This window comes from Leptonychotes weddellii, chromosome 6, assembly GCF_054177405.1.
Source record: "Leptonychotes weddellii isolate Sample4059 chromosome 6, ASM5417740v2, whole genome shotgun sequence".
NCBI lineage: Eukaryota > Metazoa > Chordata > Mammalia > Carnivora > Phocidae > Leptonychotes > Leptonychotes weddellii.
This window is the reverse complement of record NC_138374.1, coordinates 92,380,719-92,401,115: the sequence shown is the minus strand read 5'-3', so window position 1 is coordinate 92,401,115 and position 20,397 is coordinate 92,380,719. Positions and strand designations below refer to the sequence as shown.

Below are 20,397 nucleotides of genomic sequence, written 5' to 3'. Positions count from 1 at the left end.
GATTCCTTAGCAAACCTCCTTTTTCTAGAGTCCTTCTCTCACCGAGCAAGGCTCCTCTGAGGCTGCACTCCCTATTCTCACCTTTCTAGAAGGTGCCCTGCTGGCCAGCTTAGGCCCTCCTCAGACCCTGAAGCCCTCTGCTCCTGGATTATACCTCTCCATCTTTGCCAACCCTGGCTTTATGCTTTGCAGGGCTCAGTGCAATATGAAAATGTGGGGTCCAAACATTACTATGAATTTCAAGACGGCCACAGCAAAGCAATAAGCCAAGCATGGGTCCCTGCTGAGCATGTCCCTGTGGGAGCACATGCTTCTCCACCCGTAAAGCTGGCCCTCAGCTCTGTCTCCCAGTTCCAGGACGAAGCCACATGAGGGGCCGGCGTGGGAAGGGGGAACAGGGGTGGGATTAAAACAGGCATAGATCAGTTATTCAGGAAAACGAGTTAGCTAGGGTGGAGAGAGGATGCATTTTTGCTGGATGAGGACAAAAGCACTGGAGAGAATGTGGTGGAATAAATTAAATCTGAATAAGGCCTTTAATGCAAATGGAAAAGGAGCTTAAAAAATTATGTGTGTGTGTTATATAGATGGTTGATATATAGGAGTATTTGGTAAGTAAAGGGTTTGGACCAATGCCATATAGAAATTATTTTAAAAGTAAGAATAAGCAGTCTCATTAGAAGCATTTTGTGATTATGAGGAAATTGCTTGCCATCTTTTGCATCAAATCAGGAAATGTAGGGAGATGCTAATTCCATGGCTTGGGGGTGTGGGCATAGAGGACCTTTATCCTCTATCAGGGCTCTGTCAGATGGCAAAAGGACAGGCCACAGGCTGAGCAGGGTTTGAGAGCTCATTCATCTCATCTTCCGTTTATTCCACTAAACACATTTCTTGAGCACTCATTTCCATGCCAGTGACTCAGACTCTGAGGTTTTTGCACAGCAAGGGTAGTGAGAGATCAGATTTGGGGGTGGCCCCAGAGCCGGAGATGGGTAAAGCCTATCTGATACCAGACAGCCTCCCTCATCCCCAAATCGACTGTAAATTCAGAGTGAAATAGCTTCGTTTATAGTTCTTAAAAAAATTCACAGTGAAATAAAGCTCACACCTACAAATAAAATGCTAGCAGGGGTGGCACACAGGGTCCTGGTGGAGACAGGGCTGAGAAAGGGAGGGCCTGCCTTGGAAGCTGGAAGAATTCTTTTACCGCTTCTGGTCTTTCTCTTTTATCCTTCCTCCAGCCTCACATTAATTAATGCAAATGACGGAATCTCTTGGTTCCTGGGATTTGCCCCAAGCCGAGCACCATGCTGCAGCCACTTGTCACAGCATTGCTCTTGCTGTAATGCTGAGAGGGACTTCCCGCCAGCCTTGCGTTTACAGAGTATCTTCCAAGTCACAATCATTATCTCATTTTGATCCCCACAGTAGCCCTGTTTGGTAACTATTAGGTCGAACCGTATGAAATTGCCATTTCCGTAGGTCCAATATAGCCAAATGTCAGCGATTTCTTATACTGTTCAATCTAACGGTGGTGGTGCTATTCTCCCCATTCATATTTTCTCAGACACAGGTAGGGAAGGTTAGAGAAGCATCCCCAATCTCACAGAGCCAGGCATGAGGTTTGGACCCCAAGCTGAACTTGTACTCTGATTCACGCCCTTTCCGCCGTCCAGTGCCCCATTGGTATAAAATGGCAAATCAGTGCAGCCCCTCGTGCAGAGGTTGGGAGTCTCATGTTAATGTGCTTTAACTGTCTTTTTTTTTTTTTTCCCAGCCCTAGATTCAGTAATGGTTCTCTGTACAAACTCATTAATTTTTAATCAGTTGACTGTAATGATTTCTTACAAATGATCTTTAATTCTCAGCTGTGGTTAATCAGTACTGAAAGGCACTTTTCCTGTTATTTTATTTGGATAGGACTCTTAGTGAAATACTTGCCTGCCATTACTTAATCACTTGTTTGTTTTGCCTCTGCACATAGTTTTGAGCAGCGCACAGCAGTATAGAACGTGCGTATTTTCCCTTGACCGATGGAGTTGAGTTCTCCAAGCCACAGTGGGGACCGCGGAGGGTCGTGTCTTGCTGGCGTTTGAGGCTAACTGACCTTCTGCAAGCCAAGCACAGAGCTGGGTGCTGAGGACATGCCGTTTATATATAGGCAACGGCAGCCCCACTTGGAAGGTTGCTGTGAGGATAGAGGGGAGAGATGGTGGAGGGGATGGCACTGAACCCATCATCCCTGGAGGGTCAGGAAGTCTTCCTGGAGAAGCCAGAGCCTGGACAATCAATCTTGAGCAGGCAGAAGTTTCTAGGCAGATGGAACCGCAGATGCAAAGGCCCAGACAGCAAGAGAAAGGGAATGGGCACTGAGCAAGGCTGGAGGGCAGAGAGGAGGCAAGGGAGGCTCGCACCGCGTGGGTCCAGGGCAGTGAGAGGGACTGGGTCACAAAGGACCTGGGTTGCATCTTAAGCCTTGAGAGGTTTCAGAGGGGGAAAAAAAAACCTGAGTTTTTTTCAGTAATGGTTCTAGATTTACTTTAGAAACATCCATCTGGGGGCAGGGTGGAGAACGCCCGGAAGGGACTGAGAGGGGGCAGGAAGCCCAGAGAGGAGGAGGGGGAGGAGGAGGAGGAAGGCAGGAGATGCCGGGGCTGGAGCCGAGTGAATGGCTGTGGGGTGCGGAGGAATGGGTGGTGGGAAGTGAAGGCTGGCCTGGAAGGAGGTTAGTGAAGGAGGAAGGGCGCAGAAGAGGAATTTCTAGTCTTAGTCTTTCAGGGCCAGGCGGGGGCACTTGTTTGCTGTCTGAGAGACCAGAGTTTCTAGGTCCAGGCCAGGGTTACCTGTCGGCAGGAGTGGGTGGCCACGCAGGCAGAGCAAGAGCAACGGCTCAGGGACACCTGAGCCGCCAGCTCTCTTGAGGCAGTGAAGTCCGCCTTGTGTCATCTCACAGCGAGGTTGACCAATGAAGGGAAACTGAAAATCTTTCCTTTCCCCTCACCACCCCCAGGTTCTGGTGTTTCTGGACCTCCTGGGAGTCCAGCATGACCATTCAAAGATTCGAGTCAAACCCGGAGCGGAACGATCTAGAAGGCTACCTTTCAGATTCATTTTGTCCTGAGATGTGATCAGGGATACCTCTGGAGAGCGAGTCCCATGCTCAGCTGCAGGGAGAGGTGAAGCCTGTCTGGGACTTCCTCCACAGCCTGTCTGTGGACAAGCCCGCAGCTCCAGAGTGCGGGGACTCCCATGGAGCTTCTGTCGTCAGAATGGTGCTTGTCGCCGTGACGAGGGAAGGGCTAGATGATGCGGGGATCACTGTGGTACTACTGGGGTCTGCGTACAAAAGCAAAGAACACAAACCAAAGATGGTACCAGCTCGCTCCCTCCTCTACATGGAGGCCCATTTGCCAGCTGGTGCCTCCTTTGCTCTTTTTTATCATAGCACAGAAAGTATGAGGTAGATTTCATTTGTCTTCATTATCTCCATTTTTGATGGCCTTGTCATACTCCCTTTATCCTTTTGATGTCCATTATGGTCGTCATTAAGTACCCCTTTCCTCTTGGTGTCCCAGACCAATAGCTGAGGAGACTAATTCATGCTATAGTGTGAGTGACTTATGCTTTGGTTTAAAATGCAAATCTCGGGGCACCGGGGTGGCTCATTTGGTTAAGCCTCGGGCTCTCTGCTCAGCGGGGAGTCTCCTTCTCCCTCTCCCTCTGCTTGCCTCTCTCTCTCTCTCAAATAAATACATTTAAAAAAAATCTTTATAGAGGCGCCTGGGTGGCTCAGTCATTAAGCGTCTGCCTTCGGCTCAGGTCATGATCCCAGCGTCCTGGGATCGAGCCCCTGCTCTGTGGGAAGCCTGCTTCTCCCTCTCCCACTCCCCCTGCTTATGTTCCCTCTCTCACTGTGTCTCTCTCTGTCAGATAAATAAATAAAATCTTCAAAAAAATAAAAAAAATCTTTATAAAAATAAATAAAATGCAAATCTCTCTGGAAAGGGCAAATAGTAAGACAATGGTATAAATCTAATAGTAGAAATTCGGGTTTCAGAACAGGGACTTGGAGGGTATATGAAATATGAAGACCTTCCAATCACACTGTATAAGCAATTGCCTGGCCTAAGGATGGGGCTTCTTGGTTCTGACCCATCCCCAGAAGGTTTCTTTAGAATGTCAATGACGCAAATCAGAAAGGATCTCACTTGTAACCTCACTGCAAGGAAATGGATTTTAAAGATTCAGGATTCACCAGGTCTCTGCTCAACTGGCTCTCTCGGCCTTGAATGTTCTCTCCCATTTCTGAGCCTTGGCACTTCTCTCTTCATCAAATTCCTCTCTGCTGTGAGCCCTCTCAGGGCTCATACCTTCATTAAACTCTTGACACAGAAGCCCCACAAATAGATCTTTCCATACACACGACTGTATTTTCCCCAAGGACTGTGATCTTCTTTTTCAAGAGCCAGAATCATTTCTTATTCATCTCTTTATCTCCAGTGATTTTCAGTTCTGGCAGAAAATAAGTGATCAGTAAGTGGTTTTCATTTTTATTGTTTCTTTTGGTTTTCTTTTCCTTTTCTTTTCCCTGGGGAGGGGTGCAGATGGATGAGTGTAACACGGAAAGCAGGGTGGGGTTTTGTTTGGGAGCCTCCCTCCACAGTATTCTCAAGGCTATACTGTCTATATTGACCAGGACCTCCCTGGTGGAGATGTGATGAAAAAGTCACTATTTGTGCCTTCGAGGAACTCACAATGTCAGTTCAAACGTAGATGTGAGAGAGTGAAAAAGTTGAAAGCATGGTTTTCCTCTTAGCCCATGCTGGAAGTTCTGACTTCCTTCCTCCCTCTTACCTTGGGAGTATTTGGAAATGTGTGTATGGTAGTCAAAATGTGTATGGTGGTCAAAATGCTTGGAAATATGTGTGTGGTGGGCCAACTGCCAACATAGGGTGAATTGAGGTGAGACATGAAGATCGTCCTGCAATCCCATGGACAGTATCTCCCAAAAAGAATCAATCCCCGCAAAATGGCGCTAGTGTAATCTCTAAAACACAAGGCTAGACAACCTTGGCTCATACTGGGACACTAAGAATTTAAAGTTTTAGATCAAATATTAATTTTTGAACACTTAGAACAATTAAAGAAAGTAAACCTTCATTTTCTAGGACTTACTTTATGTTACCCCACCATCAATACTCCTCTGCACTGGCTTGAACTCCTCCACCTCCTCAGGTCATGCTAAGACCGAGATTCTACTCAAGCCACTGTAGCCCCAGGGACAATGGCCAGGTCATCACACTGCCAGGGGCATACTGCTTCAATCCTATACTTCCTTTGCCCAATTCCCCCAAGGCCAGCATCTGAGCAGAGCAAGTTTGGACACGCCAGCCCTGATTGTGGTCCCAAGGGCCCATTTGCCTTGTTCTGGCCTTGTCCCCAACTTCCTGGTCTGCTCCTACATGTGCTAAGCTCTTGACCTCTGGCTTTGCCTCCCCTATTTTGCCCTGGCTCAGATACCTTAAATATTTACTACTTCTCCAGATTTTGATCTTGGACAATGTCACCCAAAAAAAGAGTCATCCCACTCAAAATGACAATGGTTCTCCCACTGGATTTATAGCAGGCTATTCTTTTAATCCATTTCCTGTTTGACTTGGTGACTCCCCACCTGCTTCCCCAGGTCACAGGCCCCAAGAGCAGGCCCTGGTCCACAGAAGTGCCTGACTTGCCCCTGACAAAAGAGAAGGACTCGGGTGCTGTGTCTTCTGCCCAGAGTTCGAATCCTGTGTCCTCCACGCTCATGTTGACCAATGGGGAAGCCACAGAGCTTTGGCTCACAACCCAACTGAAACCACAGGAGAGATCTTCCTCAAATGCCTGGGAGGTTGACCTTGTGTCCCTCTAGCAATGGATCCTCCCTAAATTGTGGATCCAGTGATATGTAACAAATTAAAACCAAACTTGTTCCAAGGAGACAGGATATCCTGGGCCAGTCGTATAGTTGTGGGTCAGGTCCTTTGAAGAGAAATTGGCTCTCTTTGAGGAAGACCAGAGAGCTGCCATCAGAGAAAATATACTCAGCCTCTGGCCCTGAGGGTGACACCTTTGCCAGCAAAGTCCTGCCTTAGCCAATTAGCTGTCCACAGGATCCATTTAAGGGAAAGAAGTGGGGTGTGTCACCTCGGGGTGGCCGGGTCCTTCCAGGAAAGCACACGCTCACATTGTGAGGACTGTGCTGACTGCATCAAAACCCTCTGTCCACACCAGGCAAGGCAGGGCTGAATATCAGATGAAGAGAGGGCCAGGGCTTACCTTAGATCCAAAGCTTTCTCTTTCCCTTTTTTGGACTCATTTTCAGCTCCTTTCACTGAGGCAAGCACATATCCTTAGGCAGGAAATTACCCTGGTGATGGATGTCTAACAAATGCAATTTGGCCCTGGTTTAGTGTTCTCCAAGGGTGGTGTGCAGAGTTTGGTGATGACTTGAGCACTGTGTACCCGAGGCCTCCTGGTAATGAAGCATTTGTCTGTGTCAGGCTTTGACCCTAAGAACTTTCCACTCCCTTTGGATGCAGGGAGGCTGTGGGAAAAGAGGTAGGAAGGGCAGAAGGGGCAGGGAAAGGGCAGAGTAGGTGCTGGGAATAGAGACATTCAGAATAAGAACAGACAGGTTGGCCAAAGAGACATGATGCCTCCCCAGGTGAGGCCGGAACATGAGTTGGGGGGGCAGGGAGACCTTCAATGGCTGAAATTCTATAATATTTGCTAGTCAACCTTGTGCTCAAAATATAATCCCTTAATTCTACCACCTTGGGGACTTCAGAGGGATCAATAAAGAAAAATGGCCCAGACCCTGTCTTTGCGGTATTTGCATTCCAGTTGGAAAGGTCAAGCACACGCCATCAAACTTCCAGGCAACACACTTCCATCCGGCATGGCCACACACAAGCAAATGAAATAGCGCATGTGATATTGACCCATCTGTGGAGCAAAGGGAAGGACAAAGGAGGCCATCTGCATTCCACCTGCCTGAGCTCTTCATCAGCTCTACCACTTAGAAGCTGAATGACCTTGGGCGAGTTACTTAACCTCTTTATGTCTCCATTTCCTGACTCTAAAATGGGGAGAGTAATAATAGCACTTTTCTCGTAGGCTTTTAGGGAGGATTCAGCAGGGCAAGGCACAGAAAGCCTAGGACCTGGATCGGGGCTGTGTCAACACATGCTAGTATCCCCCTCCCCTCTTAAGCCAAGGCCACTGAACCCTTGTCATGTCATGGACCCTTCTGGCCTGCTGATGCATCTGAATCCCTTCTCAGAATAATGGTATAAATGCATAAAATAAAATATATAGGAATTACAAAAGAAATTGCATTTTTATTGATAGGCAGTTATCAAAATACTAAAAAACCAAATTTGCTGTATGGTAATATATGTGCTTCTTTATTAACACAGTAAATAACCAGATCTGCTGGCAGCTCTAATAAGTACTGTAATTTTGAGATAGTAATAAGCTTAAACAATATTTCAACCTATCTGCAACAACTGTAATGAGACATAAAAATATCTGTGACTTCTATTGGTGACAAAATTACAGCTACTGCTAAGGCTATTGTGACTTGTTGCCCACATTTAAAATTAGAGGGACTTCTAAATTTTTGTTAGAGGTCAGTGAAAAGACAGATATAATTTTTTTTCCATCTAAATTCACGGACTCTCCACGCTAAGCACCATTGATATAAGACCTGATAAATAAGTTACAACCATACTCTTTAAATTTTTAAAATCACACTTACTTTCACACTATTAAAGCAAAATAGAAACATAATAGGAAAGTTAAGAAATTTAGATTGAATGGGAAAAGACAAAGGAAATTAAAAAAAAAAAACCCACATGACCCTGCTAGAACCACTGCTAACAGTTTGATTTTTAAGACATGGAGCTCATTGTTAATCCTTTTTCCAGGTACTCAATCTCCTCCCATTATTAAATTGCAGTGTCACTCAGAAGGATGTCAAGGAACGGGGAACGCTCAGTAAAGAACCAACTCAAAGCACCACGAATGTAGGCCAGAAACTACATGCAGCCTGGTCATAGAAAAGGAGCCTTGCCCTTTACAGCCCAATCACCCAGAGGCAGGGCCAAGCGTCAAGAAACAGAGCTAGGGGGACACGCCGGAATCTTCCAGCCCCACAAATGGGAGCTATCCCACAGATCTCAAGTCTCGCATCAGACCTGATGAATGATCTTAAGTTGGAGCTATGAATTGTGAATAATGAAAATTACCCACTTAGTGAGGGATATTGACGAGACTCCAAGCCTGCCAGATGCTCAGATCAGATCCCTGATACATGTAGGCAGAGCGGGAGGGCTCGTCCAAAAAATCCACTTGGGCATAATGATAAAGAGGTAGCACGGCACCTAGGAGGTCTTGCACAATCTATAGATACCCAGACACATGTGGACAGAGAAGGACCCTTGTGTCACCCCAAATGATCCCCTGTGGCAACCGTGTGCAGCTGTCTCTGGGGTGAAAACCTCGTCTGACAAAGATTCAGCTGTCATAGGTCACCTCTGGAAGACTGAAGGCTTGGAGCGGCTTGTCTGGTCCCTGTGAGCACCCACAGAGGACCCCCTGAGTGTGAGTTCAGAATAGGGTGGACGCCAAGCCCCAGCTTACTTTCCCCAAGTCATCGGAGTGGTGGCCAGATTCTGCACTCTTGGCTTGCCGTACTTCCTATGGGAACGTGAGGTTGTGAAGCTGCTAACCATCAACTTAGGGTCTTACTGCACCTCCCAGAAGGAACTCCCATGAGACTGGGGCCACCATCACCAGAGCAACGTTAGAAAAGCACCTCCCTTCCCTTCTCCAGCTCAGATCTTAGAACAATGTCCTCTTCTGACCTCCAAACAGAGACCTCTCCTGGGGATGGGCGGGAGGAGGATGTTGATGCTGTCAGCACAGTCCTCACAATGTGAGCGTGTGCTTTCCTGGAAGGACCCGGCCACCCTGAGGTGATGCACCCCACTTCCTCTATGCCTAGCTAAAGACCACAGTCCAGGATAACAGGCCAGGAAAACTCCTGAGTGCAAGGCACCACCAAATTTCAAAATGTTTTTAATAAAACAATGTGGAAAGGGCAGACTGCTCATTTTCATTCTCCACTGGGTCATTCAATTAAAGCTGAAATTCTGGGGCATCTTGAACCACCCTGACCATATTTTCCATTAGTAATAATGATAAAAGATAATTATTGAGCCTGTCTGTCAGATATTCCAGACACCCGCACCTCCACTTAATTAATTGCTAATTAAGATATGAAAGAACTGCAGTGTCTCTCACACATCCTGACTTTATTAAACCTCAGCAAATCTTCCTCAGGGAAAACAAACCTAAACCACCAAGGCTGAATCCCTTCCTTGGATTTGGAAACCACGGCTGGAGGGGGGAGGTGAGGCAGGAGGGAAGGCCCAGTCTGAGTTAGGGTCATTTAACCATCATTCTGATGGTGCACCATGACCCCGAGGGGAAAGAATGAGGGAAAATGAAAGAGCAGCTAACAAGTGTTGAGCTCCTACCTTCTGCCATACATCAAGCTAAGCCTTTTCCCTTTATTGTCTAAATTAATCCTCACAGCAAAATTCCAGCCTCTTCCATTTCTTGTTCCATGGAGATACAAGACACAGAGATGCTTTTTTTCCAGGTCTTTGCCATTACTGATAAAGGCAAAAAGGCTTCATGGTAGCCAGCTTTCAAGATGACCACCAATTAGTCCTTGCATTCTAGTATTTATACCCTTGTGTTGCCTCTTCCCACATTAAATAGCATTAACCTATGTAATCAATAGGATGTTGCAGAAATGATAAGGTGGGTCATACAAGATGTGCTAGCTTCCCCCTGGCTCTCTCTTAGATCCATCACTCTGGGGGGAGATAGCCATGCTGTGAGGACACACAAATAGCCCTGTGGAGGCCCACGTGGGGACACCTCCCATGACAACCAGCACCATCTAAGTGAGTCCTCGAGGAACCAGGGCCTCCAGCCCTAGCAAGTCTTCAGATGATTACAACCTTCACTGACATCTTACCTGAAACTTCAAGAGACCTTGAGCCTGAACCACCCAGATAAACCACTTCGGAATTCCTGACCCACAGAAACCATGAGATAATAAATGTTTTAAGCCAGTGAGTTTGGGAGTAATCTTTATACAGCAATGGATAATGCATTCATTAACTTCACATCCTTCTGAATTGTAATGTCTTGCCAATACCAATGGGTAGGAGAAATCTTTCTAAGTAACCTTCAAACGTGTAGGCTGAAAATAGGAGCCCAAATAGTAGTCATTCAAGGTACCTTCTTAAAGGAGACTTTGTGAGTTTAGGAGTTGAAAATGGGTCAGATCACCAATAGTTGCCTTAATTTCCCATTTTCTCATTAAGATGACTAAGTACAATTTGTTGGCTGTTGTACTGAAAATCTGATCCATTTTCAGCAACCAACAACTGTAAGAGAAAAAATATGAATTGACAATACTTTAGCATATTGGATGGTCTTGTCTAGAACTGACTGACATCCTTGCAATCACGTGGCTACTTCTGGGACATCTTCAGCAATTTGCAGTAAACAAACCCAAACCACCCAAGTACCAAGGTTTATGCTGAATATCAAAACGAACTGTTTTTGCGAAATCTGAAAGCTTTGCAGGTTTTGGTTGCTGTGTCCCACCTGGCCTGGCAGTGTTGTTCTTCTGCCCACAATTTACCTAGGCTGAAGGGGAAAAAGACCCAAGACTTTGGAGGAAATCCGTGCTTGGGATCAATAGGGCATCATGGGTAGCACTCTCTGGAACACCCAATTCCCCAGATGCTGCCTGGGCAGTCACGGGCAGGGAGCCCAAGCAACAAAGTCCAGGTCCAGCCCCTCAGGTTGCTGGACTCACATTCAGTATAAAAGGGATTAGCACTTGATGTGGAGAGAAAATATAATGCACATTTTCTAGACATATTTCATAGGAAAACTATATTTTTCAAAGATGAGCTTTTATAAGCTGACCCCAGAAAATGGCTTTCAAGGCAATGTTGGGCATAAAGGGCAGAAGTGCAGGTATTTGAGTGGGTTGAGAGAATGAACAAAAGAACACATCAATTTGCTGAAGCTGCTGGGGAGTCAGGTCGCCATGCTCCTTGGTTGTGTGTACATCTCCTGGGGTTCCATTTCCCCTCTCCCTTGGTCCCCCACGCATTGTGTAGGCTGAAAGGACATGGGAGTTAGAGTGCTGCACTAGGTATTTTTTTTTGAAAGATTTTATTTATTTATCTGAGACAGAGAAAATGAGAGAGACAGAGAGCACATGAGAGGGGGGAGGGTCAGAGGGAGAAGCAGGCTCCCCGCCGAGCAGGGAGCCCGATGCGGGACTCAATCCAGGAACTCCAGGATCATGACCTGAGCCGAAGGCAGTCGCTTAACCAACTGAGCCACCCAGGCGCCCTGCACTAGGTATTTATCCAACAGCTTTGCCTTGGAACTCCTTACACGGAATACTTGCTCACGTTTTGACCCACCAGCATCCATTTCTGTTATAATAATCATTTGCCTTGTTGCCGGTTATATGAAAATCTACTCTAAGATGGTGCCTTTGTGTGGTCTCTTCAGGGCTGTCTGGCTTGTTCATCAACTCCAGTGTGTCTATGAGTGAGGTTACGCACATTGTATCTGAGGGCTGGTATATCGGGTTCAATATGAGCTTCTAGAACACAGCGAGTACAGTCATGACTTCAGGAAGACTGGCACACACTTGCTCTAATTCAATGTGGCCATTGTTCAGCCTACAGTTTGAAACCTGTTAAAAAAAAAGCGCTAGTTAAAAAATAAAATACATAGATAAGTAAATAAATAAATAAAAGCTAGTTAAATGGGAAGGACTAGAATGCAGGGACCCCGAGTTCTAGTTCTAATTCTCAAAATAACTGTGTGTTTGGCGCCTGCCCCCACGAGTGAACCTCCACTGTTGTAACTCCTGTCTGGTGTCTCTCTCCCCTATGGGCAGGAGCTCCTTGAGGGCAGAGGCTGCGTCCCCAGTGCCTGCCACAGACCCAGCTACTCAGAATGCTCTTAATACGTGGGTGCTGCCAATGACCAAAACACCAAATCAGAGCATCTACCCACAGAGGAATATATGTGGTTAGATGAGCATGAAGGAAAGGACGGAAGTCTACATCCCATGCTGTCAACATGGGAGCTGAGGGGAATGTGGATGGTGCAGGAGGGAGAGTGGGTGGAGAGAGGCAAGTAATAGAGGAAAAAAATAAGGACATGGCACTAAAAAAGCCTCGATGTATAATACCATCCATTTTGTGAAAGTATGTGTATGTACGCATAAGTAAATTAGGGGAAAAAGGATGATGCTCATATGTTAAGTCGAAACAAGTTGCAGAGAATTTCGGTTAAAAACTATAAACAAAAACATCATATATCTGTGTATATGTGCCTGATTGGGTTTCAATGAGCATGAGGAAGTGTGTGTGTCGTGGGTGCTGTGAGGTACCACCTCACGGAGGCACTCACCCACCAGGTGCTGGGAGTGTGGGCAGCTCACAACTCACAGCTGGGTTCCTGTCCAGGAGCTGCTTTGCTCAACTGTGACAGCCAAAGACAGGTGGGGGCCAAAGGCCTGTCCCTCCTCAATGCAGGACAGCTCCAGAGCTCCCTCTGCTTCCTGTACTCCCCCACAAGAGTGTGCCCCAGTGACCCTTCAGTGCACATAATCTATTTCAGTCTGCTTCCCTGGAACTTGACTCATGACAGTGTGGAAAAATACAGGCTGGACTATTAAAGTGTGACATCAAGGGGCTGAGGTTGGGGGGGGAATGATTAGCTTTTTCCGTATGCATCTTCATATTGTTTTATATGGTACCGTGAACATGTCACTTTTATAATTTTGAGGCTATCAAACAAAGACATTTAAACTATTGTAAATGAATATACATTACTTAAAAGAGTGAACGACTATGCTTATACCTAGCTAGAGAAATAGATAATAAAATAGCACATCGAAGGAATCGGTTTTTAATCGAGGAAATTGAAGGGGATTTTGCTAACATGTTTGATGACTTTTGACTTAATTGGCTCAAAAGAGATTGGGCCAGCTTTTCGAGGGTGAAGTCATCACCTCTTAGAGTGAGAAATAAAAAGATCAATGGGTAGAAACAAAAAGTAGAGGGAGTTTTAATTCCCTGGAAGAAGAAAATCTCTAGTATCAGAGTTATCTGCTGGAAAAATGGGCTGCAAATTTGGGCAGCCACTGTGCAAATTACACTGACCAGAGGAAGTGTAATTATTCCATTTGGTGAGCAGTCAGATTAGGACAGGAGGAGGGAAACACCTCACATTTATGTCACCATCAATGCTTCCCCTTCCTGGGCAAGTCTACCGATAAACACTCTCCTTCCCAGTGATGCAGCCTCAGAATCTTTCCCAACCCCATGCTCCAAGCAGCCACTACTGATACACTGGAGGGAGGATTCACCAGAGATGAAACCTATTTGCCCTTCCAGAACTGAATGATCTTTCTGTTTCTTCCAATTCTCAGGTTCCAGGCGGGGTCTTCCTTGGGAAGTTCAATTTATTCAGGAAGAACTTAGATGAGCAAGCCTACACTGTAGCCAAAGCCTTGCTCTTTCCTCCTTCCAGAGCTAACTGATTTTTGCAAATACATATGAGATCCTTAAGGCTCAGTGTCCCCATGGGAGAAGGCTCCAAAGATTTGTAAGAAGCAAGCCCAAGAAGGCATAATCATCCTGTAATGGATGGTGTCGATGGTCCCTGGGAATTGTGCAAGGGGGAGCACTGGTCCAAGTTCTGCATGGGAGCCATGCTTAGACAGATTGACAAACTGCTGACACAGACGTTCCCCACTCGCAGTAGATGCCACTGCTTTTGTAGGGGGTGGTTCTAGCCTGAGAGGATTGCCCTCTGCACCGCTGCATCCATTTCCTCAACGAGTATTTGGTGAACTTCTCTGTGCTGCATTGTGCATGGGACGAGAGCCAAAGTAGGGAGTGGGACAGAGAGTCCAGAGGGAGAACAGCACAGACGAGGAGTTTTACAATAAGTGGTGACTTTTATGACACGGGAACGTATGAGTGATGTGGACATTATGCACAGAAGAGGGACCCCAGTTTAGGGGCAATGGGCGGCTTCCTGGAGGAAGTGCCGGACATCTGTCATCATCAGATCGCTGAAGCATGTTATTATAGCCACCTGCAAAGATCTCAGAACAGTTTTGTCACCCAAAACACATTTCTGGATTTATAATCATTCCGTAGAGCTTTTTCCTTAAATACTTATGGCTTTATGGCAAAGCTATGAGAGTGAACGAAAGAAAAATTAATAAAATAAATAGAACTCTCTGGACAGGAAACAAAATAACTTAATATACCAGTTTTCTTTGTTTTCGACATCCACGTGGTGTATCTCCAAGTTTACTGAAAAGGAGATATGGTGACTGGGATGGAAAGGGAAACTGAGGGAAACTGAGGTTCCTTATTTTGAAACCATCAACATCCTTCTTCCCTCCCTATTCCTGTTTCAGGTGGACATATCATCACACCTGCACAGAGACGTATCATCACAGACCTGCATCCAGGTCTCTTGGAGTTAGGATTGAAGAGCGTGTGGGAAAGAGAAGACATCGAAGACCCCATCACTAAAGGTATTTCCTGTGAAACTTTTACCGTCCATCACAGAGATGGCCAGTTTGAGGCTTTCCCTTGTGACCACAGGGACTGAGGCTTCTTGTCACTGCAATAACAGCCTCAGGATAGCCTCCCTGAAATGAGGTGCTCAAGAGCATTAGCTCCCCTGGGCTTCATGCCATCTCGGCAAAAGCTGGGGAAACCGGGCACCAAGGTTTTGGCTTTTCATGAAATATTTCTGAAATGCATTTCATGATGTGGTCAGTAATAAAAGTGTATTACTGCTCTCAGTCCCTCCAAGAGACGAGGCTTGATTCCCAGCCCAACCGCGCCTGCACTGGGCCTGCAGGAATCGGTGCTAAATTATTCACCAGCCCGACTCAAATTTCTGGAGTTCCAAAACCTCTAATAGAGTATTATGAAAAAATATCCATCTCTTTATCTCTATCCATAACCATTTATATGGCTAGAGGAAAAACCTGTCGTTTTATTTCTTTTAATTTAAAAGCTTTCCTAATTCCTTTTCCACACCACATATATATGTCTAAAGAATTTTCAGGTTGAAATAATAACTTTCTGAAAAATGGTCCTTGGGAGAAGGCTCTCAGGATTCAGAGTTGATGGGCACAGTGAAAATTGTGCTCCCTTAATAACTTTCCCTGACACTCAAATTTGACACACGGAATTCGGAACTTTTCAAATAGGTGTGCCCCTTTTTTATTGTACAAAACAATGATAATAGACTCACCAGCCTTTTCTATTTGTTTATACGGTTGCTAAAATGTGTTCAGGAAAAACTCATTTCCAACCTCAGACTCATAATGCACTCATTATCTATCACAGCACTCTGCAGCAAGAGACAAGTCTATTCTGAAGCCCCAAGTTTGAATCAGCCCAGGCCACTCACAGCAACACCCTGCCTCACTTGGGGACATTGGCTACAAAGTATCCCAGGCTGTTTAAGACAACTTTGAGCCTAGAAACTCACAAGAGAGTTTAGAGCATTAAGCTGGCTATCAGCCATTCACAATTTAGAGCAATTTGGTTAATTTGGTGCTTTTATGTGAACAGCTGGTTGAGATCAAGTTCTCTGCAACCAAGCAGAGCTGGAACGGGGTGGACCGCCTGGGCGGCAGCTAAGGGTAGCTGTAAGGACACCGTCCCTGGAAATGTATTAAGATGAAGACATTTGTACTTACTGGCACTCTACTGAGAGAACATACTGTGTAGCTAAAAGAATATTTGACAAACCACTTGCATTACAAGATTAATATCCCCCCCCACCCCTCACCCTGGCCAAAGAAACTTGTTCAAATAAACATGGTTGGTTTCTGAGCTGAGTTCTGAATGAGGTGGGTTCAACAGGGGTATGAGATCCAGGGTGCCCGTCATTGTCATCTTCTTCTAAACTGATGTTGAATAAATATTTAAAGAATGTTGGTTTAAATGTAAAACAACTCATTAACCTGACAAAAGCACCCACCTATTTTCATCAGCTCTGAAATCTGAAGTTTCTGATGGAGGGGGTGGGGGGATGAAAGAGGGAGCCCAGGACCCTGCCAGCCAGAAGGAGAGTCTGTGAGGGACCTGAGAAGCCAATGTGCAGATACAGTGGGAGAGGGATGAGCCCTGAGGACAAGCATCTCATCCCATCTGGAGCTAGTCTTACTCTAGCAATGAGAACCCTGCCCTGGTCTGACCTGGGCAGACTGAATCAGAGAAGGCTCATGAAAAGCAAGGATGAGCCTAATGATTAAAGCAGGCCCTGGGGATTATCCTTATGATTTTGTTATTTATAATAAGAAATATATATTTGGTCTTCATCCAGTTTCCGGCACAGAGCTCCTAAAACCCTTGCTTAAAATGTCCTAAGTGATGATGATGTAGTTTTGAATGTAGGTAAGGTTCGGTGGGGTGAGGTCTGGAGCTGACAGCCAAGAAAGAATTCTTGAGACGTGTTTGGTGCAAAATGGTGGTTTTATTAAATCACGGGGACAGGACCCGTGGGCAGAAAGAGCTGCTGCACGGGGATTGTAGGGGGTGAATGACTATATACTGGGGAGTTGGGGAGGTAAGGAAAGGGGAGGTTTTCAAAAGAACTTTCATATGCTTAAGAGGATGTACAAGATTCTGGAGGCCTTGCCATAGTCAAGTAAAAGTTGTTTTTCCCTCTAGTAAAGCATTAACATTAAGACAGTTGGGAGCTTCCCAGAGGAATGTTATACTCTGCCTATCTCAGGTCCTTGCCAATGAGCTGTAGTTTATAAGGAAATTTTATTTTATTTACATTCCCTTCTACCTTTGTTTCCTACATCACTATGGATGGGTGGGTGATGTTAGGGCTCCAGGAAATTGAGTTTATGGGTCTCTAGAAGTTAGGCTATTAATAAGAATGCTTTTTTCTTGTAAATCACTAAGATATTTATAAACTGAGGGAGACTCCTCTCTTTCTGGACTGTGATCTCTATTAGTTAACCATTTGTTTTTCCCTTCCCTTAGCTTTAGGGCAGCCAGGAGTGCCTGAGGAATGTCACACATGTCCCACCTGGGAGTGTGTTTGTGTGTGTGTGTGCGTGTGTGATGGGGGTGTTGTGGGGTGTCAGCTTGTGCTTTGTCCTCAGCTTGGCTTCTGCTCCCTCATCAATAAGAGCTATAAAGGTGTCCTTATATTCATAACAAACCCCTTTCAACCACACCCAAGTTTATGTCAATGTGGGGACTTTGGGAATGCACCTAAGAATGGGGGCTGGAAACCAACATTGAGACTTGAGTGTTGGAACTGCAGTCCTCTGGGGAGGGGAGAGGGTTTGGAGATTGAGTTCAACAACCAATGGTTAATGATTTAACACATCATACCTGTGTAATGAAGCTTCCATAAACCCCAGAAGGACAGGGTTCAGAGAGCTTCCAGGTTGGGGAGCCAGAACATTTCCACATGCCACCATGCTGGGCCCCAAACTCCATAGAGGCAGAAGCTCCTTTGTTCAGGACCTCGCCCTGTGTATCTCTTCATCTGGCTGTTGATTTGTGTCCTTTAATATCCTTGGTAATAAACTGGCAATCTAGTGAGTAAACTGTTTTCCTGAGTTCTGTGAGCTGCTCTAGCAAATTAATTGAGCCCGAGGAGGGGGGCGTGGGAAACTGATTTAGAGCCAGTTGGAAGCACAGGTAAAGGGGACTTGCAATTGGCATCTGACGTGGGTCGGAGGCCTCAGCCTGGGGAATCTGATACTGTCTCCAGGTAAGCGGTGTCAGAACTGAGTTGAATTGTAGCACACACAGCTGGTATCAAAAAATTGCTTGGTGTGGGGGAAAAAAACCCCACACATTGGAATTGGTGTCAGAATCAGAATCATAATTCCAAACCACATCAGAGCTGTAAACACATCAGGCTTAAGCTCCATTTCAGGAGAGGGCTGACAAAAGGTTTTGGGACCAGGGATAGTCAAAGCACTGCTGGATGTGAGGGGCCTACCTTGAAGCCAGTGAACAACTATCCAGGCAGGGGTGTTGGATCCTGCTGACCCTCCCGAGGGTGGAAACTCTCAGAAGTCACCAGGATGCAGTATTCAGAGGTAGTTCTCAGAAGCACCAGCTGCTCTGTTGATTAAATCTCAAAGCCACCTCCTGGCTCCGAGGCCAGTCCATCTTTCCCTGCCAAGACTTGTCACATGTGTACGATTGACCTCACAGGAGAGCATGGATTGTCCAGATTAGCCCTCTCCCACCATGTACTTACAAAGAGCTCTCCACTGGCATGGGTTGGTGTTAGAATTGCAGATGTCTCACCTGCAGGTCGCCTCATGGCTCCTTGGCAATTCAAACAGAGATGCGTTCACCAGGCTGATCTGAACGGCCTCACTTGGCCTGCTTCTATCCTACCTTCATTCCCCATGCATTTGAAAGCAGCTTATTTTAAAAACTGATTAGATGAGCCTTTAATAACATTAGAATTTAAATGGCCCCAGATAGGCTTTCAGCCTCTTGCCAAATTGAGATGAATGTGATATTTGGGGAGCTGAGCTCCCAGTTTCGTGGCTTCTCTGGACTGCAGACAGGTTTTGAAGCACGACTTCTCCCATGCCTTTCTGCAGCCTGAGACTGGGCTTGTGTGCATCTGTCAGGTCCCTTTTATCTCGAAAGGTCTGGGATCCTGTGTGTACATGTGTCTCCATGATCATGCATTATTAAGGAAAAGTCAGGTGGGGACAGGGGCACAGGACCAAGGTATAATCTGTGTGTGAAACTCTGTGGGGAAACTTCTCTCTGTGATCCCACACCCTCTGATAACTTTCAGTTCCAGGCAACAAACCTTGATTGAAAAGCTACTATTTAGTTATTTAATTCAGTATTACTATTGCTAATACCTGACTTTGGTGGGGAATAATATAAAATGGTCAGAATGTTTCATCTTGGTTAATATGGTCAGCTCCCTCATAACTCTTACAGTTGGCTTTAAGGCCAGGAAGGGGACACATACTTAGGAAGCCATCTAGGTGTGACTGCCTCACAATGTAATACTCTTCTGTACACTTTAGAAAAAGTCAAAAATGGAATGGAGTGGGAGGTAGGGTGGGAACCCAACCAAAGGTGAATATAAACAGATAGTTCAAAGTTGAGGTCATGTTTTCTCTCCACATCTTGCAGTTTACATGGGAAAGGTGTACTCATATTGGGTGTTTGCCTCTCCCTGTGCTAAGCCTGGGACCATGCAGAAAGAGCATTGCTTGGTTTTGCTCCTCTTCTCAGAATGCTCCTGCAAGGTCATCCTCCCCAACTTGCTGTATTTACCTTGTCTCTCTGGAGAGGAAGTGTCCCTCCTCCTTCTAAGGCTCACTCCTCCTCTGAGCTCTCAGTCCCTTCCCTGTCACCTCCTCCAGGGCTGACACCCAGCCATTACCCCTTTTCTCACTCACATCTCCTCTTACTTTCTGTCAGTTCCTCCCCTTCTGCTTACGAACAAACCTTGGTTTCCATTAAAATGAGCAAACAAAAACAGCTTTCCCTTGATTTTGTGACTCTCTCTTCTTATCCCAAATTCAGTGGAGGAATAGTCTAGACTCACTTCTCACTATATAGCCACTCTGATCCATGCATAACAGTGCATCCCACCCACCCAAACAACAGATTCAACTTAATTCTGCAAGCGTGCATGGAGTATATACTATGTGCCAGGTGCAGTCTGGATCCTGACCGCAAGGAGGATGCTCTTATATGGCAGGCAAGCCTGCCTGTTCCTCCCCAAATTACAGAGCAAAGGGCAAGTGAGCTGATGGGGTCACGCACTGTAGAGAAGCAGAATGGGAATCATCAGCCCTGTCTTTGGGGCAGGGGGCAGCAAGGAACGTGTTATAGGAGTTCTCCAGACAAATGGAAAACCCAGAAAGGGAGAATAGAAAGGACAGGAGGCAGTCCAGGTAGAATGAGCAGCGTGGCCAAGGTCACTGAAGTCACCAAGGCAGCACAATGTGTAGACGGCAACTATGTACATGACGAGACAAGGGGTGTGGAGACCATGGAAGATGACAGTTAGTCTTCAAGAGTAAGATCCCAAGAAACTTCAACTCTTTCTTGCAGACAGTGGAGAAGTCCAAGCCAGGGAAGGACATGATCAGATTGCCTTCTATAAAGACCCCTGGGAAGTATCGATTAGAGGGGGAGCTCCGCTAAGAAGCTGCTCTCATCATCCAGATAAGAG

At 46.0% G+C, this 20,397-nt stretch overlaps 1 protein-coding gene across 1 annotated transcript in view; it reads left to right on the top strand.

Moving 5' to 3' along the window:
- The window catches only part of TNR (tenascin R), a 399,529-nt gene that overhangs the window by 193,979 nt on the left and 185,153 nt on the right, over positions 1-20,397 (top strand). Inside the window, exon 2 of the mRNA XM_081824643.1 lies at positions 14,597-14,716. The gene's annotated coding sequence lies outside the window, so the exon portion shown is untranslated. The remainder of the gene's footprint in view (positions 1-14,596; positions 14,717-20,397) is intronic.